Consider the following 6,936-nt stretch of genomic DNA (forward strand, 5'->3'; position numbering starts at 1 on the left):
ACAAAAATAGTCAGGTGAAATCAATTTTAATAATATATTTTATTTAATACGATATACAAAAAACTAGCATTTTGACATGTAATCAATGTAAAAAATATTAATGAGATATTTTTACATTTTTCTATTACTAAGCATTCAAAACCTAGTTTATACTTATGGTACTTGCAAAATTTTCATCAGAAAATGACCTATATTTAGATTCCATAAAATTTGCCGTTGTAAAAGTAGATTTCATGCCCAAGGTGTTCCACACATATTTAAATGTTTTTCAATAACTACATTATCAATTTTTTCTGAATATTTTATTTATTTATTCATGACACAGAGACAGAGAGAGAGAGAGGCAGAGACACAGGCAGAGGGAGAAGCAGGCTCCATGCAGGGAGCCCGATGTGGGACTCCATCCCGGGTCTCCAGAATCACAACCTGGCCCAAAGGTGGTGCTAAACTTCTGAGCCACCCGGGCTGCCCTACATTATCAATTTTTAAAAACATTTTAAAAAATGTTTTTAAAAACATTTTATTTTTAAGTAAACTCTACTCCCATTGTGGGCTCAAGCTTACAAACCTGAGATCAAGAGTCACATGCTCTATCAACTGAGGCAGCCAGGCATCCCTGCTACATTATCAATTTTAAAATTTAAATGTAATTTGATTAGAATTAAATAAAATTTAAAATTCAGTTCGTCAGCAGCACTAATCACATTTCAAGTGCTCAACAAACACAGGGGGCTAGTGGTTAGTTAGCACAGCCCTGGGCCTTACCCCTTGTGAAGGTAGGATAGGCAAGGGAGGCCCAGTGGGAGGGATGCAGAGCCAACTGGGGACAAGCGGTGGGTGGGAAAGAGGGGGACAGCTGCCATGGCGGGCTTGGGCCCATATAAAATGAGGAGGGATGACTTGGTGGCCATGACTGCCACCAAGCATCATAGACCTGGCCCACTCATAAGGGGAGCACCTGCGATGGGTGTTCTGTAGGTCTGGGCTTCACCCCATCGAGGAAGTGGTGGCTGTCAGATTCCTGGGTTGAGCAAATGCTGGCTCCTCTCAGAGCTTCTATCCCCTCAGAACCACCAGAAAAGGATCCTGGGGGTGCATGAGGCAGGATCTGAGCAGGCTCAAGCTTGGCAGGTGGAATGACCCCCATCTTCCCTCTCTACCCGTGAACAGGTGGCATGGGGGTCAGGTGTGTGTGGCCTTGGTTAAACAATTCAGACATCTAGTATACCTCGGTTCCAATCCCACTTCAGCCAATCCCTTGCTGTGTGACCTCAGACAAGACGAGTCTCCTCTCTGAGTTTCAATTTTCTCATCTGGAAAATAAAAACCAACAATGGAATGTCGTGAGACTCTAACAATGTCTACAGAGTACCTAGCTCATAGTAAACAATCAATTAACACTAGCTATTCTTCCTAGATAATAGCCTTTTCCTGGGACAGACAGGGAGAACATGGGTGATCACTGGAAAGGAGACATCCTTTCAGGATGTGGCTGAGTGGGCCACTAAGATGTGGCTAAGTGGGCCACTAAAGGAGTGGGCTGTAGAAGGAGGACGTTAATCCTGGGTGGATGAGGGTTTCCTCCTCAGGGCTCCTCCACTTCCTCGGCATGACACCTACTGGCTTAACCTTCAGGAGTGAGGAGGAGGATCCTCCTCCCAGAGGCATCCGGTGCCCAAGCATGAGGTCAGAACAGCCAAGAGCCACCTTCCAGAAATGAGGAGGGTGAGTCAAACTGAATCAAGAGCAGGTGAGGGCACCTGGGTTTCTGGAATTACTCAGAATGACACTAGACACCAGGTACATGCCTGGTAGGAGTGATAGATGAACTGGACTCCAGGAAAGCAGGTGGGGCTGGAAACCACCCCAGACAAGGAAACAGTTGTGGTGGAAACTCCAGGCAGGCAGTGCGTGGCCTGAGAGGTGTCTGGGTATTTTTGGGTGGGGCAGCTCTAACTCCTCCTCCCAGTTAGCACCCTACTTGAACCAAGACTACGATCAGCCCCCAAAATCTTTGCTCTTTGGGTCCTCCCAAATGTGGAAGCTGAGACAGCCCCAAGGGGACCTCTGTCCTTTACCCTCCCAAAAGTCTTCCAGCTCTTGTCACTTTCTTCTGCCAACATTTCCAGTATTTCCTCTCATCTGTCACCCCCACCGAAATTGACTCTCCTAGAGGTAGGACAAACCTACCTTCCTCACTGCCATATCTCTTGGACGTAGCTCAGACTCTGGCATGCAGTTGAGTGCTTAGTAGACACTTGTGGGGCAACAGATTCAAAACCTGGATGGCTTCTCATTACATTTCTAACACTCATTAGGTGGCTGTGGGTCAGCCTCTCTGAGCCTCGTTTCCATCTCTGTAAAATGGGAAATACAATCCCTGTGAAGAACCTGGAAGGACCAAGTCAGGAAGCAGGGCGCTTCCCTATCCAGCTGGATCTAGGAAGTTTCTTATAGGTAGTACTTCAGACACAGCCTGTGAGCGGGTCAACTTACAGGAAAGGAAACCAAGGCACACAGACGTCATGCTACAGACTGCCCAGGGAGAGCTGGTGAGGTCTCCTTCAGAACCTCTGGTTAGATCAGTCTCACTCAATTTTCCTGGGGGTTTTCATTCGGAGCTGCCTATCCTTTCCTTGGGAGATGGCCTTTTCCCACTCAGCTCCTGTGTGGGGTGGGGCCTGGCTCCCGGTGGGAAGGAGGGTGCTGGAGGCTCCCGGTGGGAAGGAAGGTGCTGGAGACAACAGGAATGGCTGCCTCTGGTGCTGGCTGTTTGGAGTCAGAGCCACTGCTGTGTGTGTGTGTGTGTGTGCATGTGCACTCACTCTAACCATCCACTAGATCTTCACTACACCCCAAGATGGGTGCAGCCCAGTCTAGTGGTGAAATGCTGGGACTCTGGAGTTACTCTGGAGTCATTAAATGAGATAATGCATGTCACTCTTCCTAAGTGTCCATCTCCTACCTGAGAAAGTGGCCTATGGGGCTGATGCATGTCAGCACCTAGCATGGGCCCTGCTTACCATAAACACTCAAGAAATAGCAAGGTTTTTGTTTTTTTTTTTAAGATTTTATTTATTTACTTGACAGAGAGAGAGAGCAAAGCAGAGGGAGCAGGAGAGGGAGAAGTACGTTCCCCGCTGAGCTGGGAGCCCGATGTGGGGCTCGACCCCAGGACTCTGAGATCATGACCCGAGTCGAAGGCAGATGTTCAACCAACTGAGCCATTCAGGTGCCCTTGTTTTTTTGTTTTATTTTTAATTTATTTATTTTCAGTGATCTCTACACCCAACATGGGGCTGGAACTCATGATCCCGAGATCAAGAGCCACCTGCTCCAACCACTGAGCCAGCCAGGTGCCCCTGTTTATTTGTTTTTTAGACTATCAACCCTGTGAGAGCATAAGGGACACTTGTTCTGGTCATTGCTTACCCGTAGCTCTCCCGCCTAGTAGGTGTCCAGGTAGCTGAATGAATGAGTGGGAGGAAGGAGGGAAGAAAGAGAAGGAAAGGAGGAGGGAGGGAGAGAGGAGAGGAAGGGGTGGGTTTGTTTTGACAGCTCCCAGCTTCCAGGCCCCCCACACTCTCCCTCTGTTCCCAGGACACCAGGTCGCTGACCCAAGGCTCTTCTCACTGGGTGCTGTGTGGGGTCAGTCATCTCAGATGGGAATATTGGGTCAAACCCTGGATCTGCAAGCTCATCTATTGACTGAATTTAGCCTCCTCACTGTTCTCCTCTCACGCCCCCCCCCCTCTCTTTTTGAGACAGAGGTGGGGGTTGGGGAGAGGGAGAGGGAGCACCTTAAGCAGGCTCCATGCCCAGTGCCAAGCCTAACGCGGGGCTTGATTTCAGATTCTGACACCATGACCTGAGCCAACGTCAGGAACTGGACGCTTGCCAACTGAGCCACTTAGGCACCCCTCGGTGTTCTCCTCTAAAAATGAGGCTGCTTATACTAACAACTTTGCTGAATTATAGGGAAGTCCTAAAGATGTATTAAATCTATTTGTAAGCTGAAAAGTATTAATGATTATCTTGGTTGGGTGCATGGAGCGTGTAGGTTTGGGGACCAGACTTCATGGGTTCAAATCCCTGTTCTACTGCTTGCAGACTTTGGGCAAGATCATTAACCTCTCTGGGCCTCAGTCTCCTCGCCTGGAAAATGGGGTCACTCAGAGTAGCCACCTCACAGAGGGGTGAGAATTAAATGAGATAACGCATGAGAAGCTCTTGAATCAGTGGAAAGCACCTACTAGGCACTCAATCAACGGTGGCCGTGATGACGAAGCCTGCCCTCAGGAAAAATTCTGTGAACTACTTCTCACTACTGTGTGAATGAGTGATGAGACTTACCATGCTGCCTTTCTCAGGGGAATTTGACTCTTAAGGGGAATTAAAGGAGTGAAATCCTATCTAATGATGGAATTTGTTTTGTTTCTTAAGATTTTTATTATTTACTCATGAGAGACCCAGAGAGAGAGGCAGAGCCGTAGGCAGAGGGAGAAGCAGGCTCCCCCGGGGGAGCCTGATGCGGGACTCGATCCCCGGACCCCGGGATCACAAGCTGAGTCAAAGGCAGATGCTCAACCACTGAGCCCCCAGTTGCCCCTAAAGATGAAATTTTTTTTATAGTAAAGGAGGTACATGGGGGTAGAAAAGGATCTTCTGAGGGCATCTCAAAATCACCATTGCTACCTATACTGCACGAATTCTGCTTGGTCCCAGAGAGACCACATACAGGAAAAGGGAGAACATTGTCCTAGACCCCGAGGAATCTCCCCTCTGCTTGGAGAAATGGGAAGCAATTAGACCCCAGGACAGTGCGTAACTCCAACTAAGGTCTGCCCCAGTGGGGCAGGTAATAATAGCCCAGGCCCAGCTATCAGAGAGGCTCCTGGGATCCTCCGGGAACAACAGCAGCCAGGGTGGGAGGTGGGGATAGGTTCTGGATGTGACCTGGGCCCTCTCCCCCCAGGGCAAGGGCCTTCCTTACCTTCCACATCCGGGCTTTCTCTACTGGGCTGGAACCTGCAGGCGAGGTGTAGAGGAATTAGGGTTCTGCAGTCCGACTGCCAAGGCTCACTCCCTGCCCCAACTCTTCTCAACCACGCCACCTATGACCTGCAAGACACGGGTCGAGTTAGCTGCTAGCACCCATTCCCCCATCTTTTCTGTTCCTCCTTGGGAGAAAGAGTCCTCCCTCCTGCCTTTTCAGCCCCTTGGTACAGGCGAGGCTGCACGTGACCAGGCCGCCAATCAGTGCCATAGCTTCCCTGGTTGTGCCTTTTGTGAGGTGGTCACATGACCCTCCCTGTGTAATAGAGTAAATCCCGAGACTTGTGTTGCAATTACCAAGACCCTCTTTTTTCTTTCTTTTATTTATTTATTTATTTATTTATTTTTTTTAAAGATTTTTATTTATGTATTCATGAGAGAGACAGAGAGGGAGGCAGAGACACAGGCAGAGGGAGAAGCAGGGTCTCTGCGGGGAACCCGACGTAGGACTTGATCCCAGGACCCCAGGATCACACCTGGAGCTGAAGGTAGATGCCCAAACACTGAGCCCCCCAGGTACCCATCCAAGACCCTCTTTTATACAGAACTAGGCCTCAGGATGATATGAACCTGGAGCTGCTCTTTGAAGACCACTCATGGAGCCCAAATGTGGCACCAAAACGGCAAAGACAGAGTGGAGGGATTCAGTCTTTATGACATTTTGGAGTCTCCAGATCAAGTCATGCCTGGATTTTTCAGTTTTCTGAGCCAGCAAATTCTATTTTTAGCATAAACCAGTTTGAGTCAAGTTTTCTGTCATTTGCATCAGAAAGAGTCAGAAATTCACACGGTGAACTTTCTTCTCTATAAACTTCAGTTTGAACATCTGCAACATGGGAATAACTGCCCACAGTATTTTTCAAGAGAAAAAAAGGGTTGTTGGCAGCCCGGGTGGTTCAGCGGTTTAGCTCTGCCTTTGGCCCAGGGCCTGGTCCTGGAGACCCGGGATCGAGTCCCACGTCGGGCTCCCTGCATGGAGGCTGCTTCTCCCTCTGCCTGTGTCTCTGCCTCTCTCTCTCTCTCTCTCTCTCTCTGTCTCTCATGAATAAGTAAATAAAATCTTAAAAAAAAAAAAAAAAAAAAGAAAGGTTGTTCTGGAATGATTAAAAGGATTGATCAGGGTTCAACACTTAATATAGAGCCTGACAGGGGCACCTGGGTGGCTCAGTCGGTTAAGCATTTGCCTTAGGCTCAGATCATGATCTTGGGGTGCTGGGATCGAGCCCCACCCCCACCCCATCAGGCTCCCTGCTCAGCAGGCAGTCGACTTTTCCCTCTACCTCTGCCCCCTACTCGTGCTCTCTCTTTCTCTCTCTCTCAAATAGGTAAAATCTTTAAAAGAAATATAGAGTCTGACATATGTTAGGCACTCAAAACATATCAATTTTTAGGTGTTCCTTAAGTGTTTGTTACAGATTCTGACTCTGGCCCTCCGGGAGTGAACTGCAAGGGCATTTGGGCAAAAGCCTCTCCCTGAGTGTGTGGTCCTTGGAAAGCCTGGTGTTTTGGGGTTGGGATGCCTCTGGGGGGTGAGGGATACTCGGTACGGAGGGCCACCTGACCCCTCCAGAGCTCAGCAGCACCAAGAAAGGTTCTAGTGGGTGTGCTGATTACTTTTCCTAATCCTCACACTCTAATCAAGTCCATTTCGCAGATGAGGGAGATGAGGCCCAGGCTAGCGCTCCCCGCGGGGCCCCTCCCTGGCGCACAGGGTGCCGGCGGGTCGGGGTGCTCTCTGCCGGGCCTCAACCCCAATCAGCCTTAGTTCAATGGGTCCGTTATTGTTAAGCGAGGCTTCCAGGGGTGATTTTAGGCGGTTCTGAAAGAGCAAGCGGAGTTCCAAACACTCTCTTCCCTCTCTGGGGAGGGCGGGCTCTCCCT

General features: G+C 49.1%; 1 long non-coding RNA gene across 1 annotated transcript; it reads right to left on the minus strand.

The window, feature by feature from the left end:
• Positions 1-416: 416 nt before the first annotated feature.
• On the minus strand, positions 417-6,008 carry LOC111095479. Its single transcript, XR_005357940.1, has 3 exons — positions 4,994-6,008; positions 2,191-2,357; positions 417-1,313 (listed from the first exon to the last, which is right to left on the minus strand). It is a non-coding gene; the product is annotated as an uncharacterized LOC111095479 (long non-coding RNA).
• Between the last annotated feature and the right edge of the window lie 928 nt (positions 6,009-6,936).

This window comes from Canis lupus, chromosome 4 (assembly GCF_011100685.1).
Source record: "Canis lupus familiaris isolate Mischka breed German Shepherd chromosome 4, alternate assembly UU_Cfam_GSD_1.0, whole genome shotgun sequence".
Classification (NCBI taxonomy): Eukaryota; Metazoa; Chordata; class Mammalia; order Carnivora; family Canidae; genus Canis; species Canis lupus.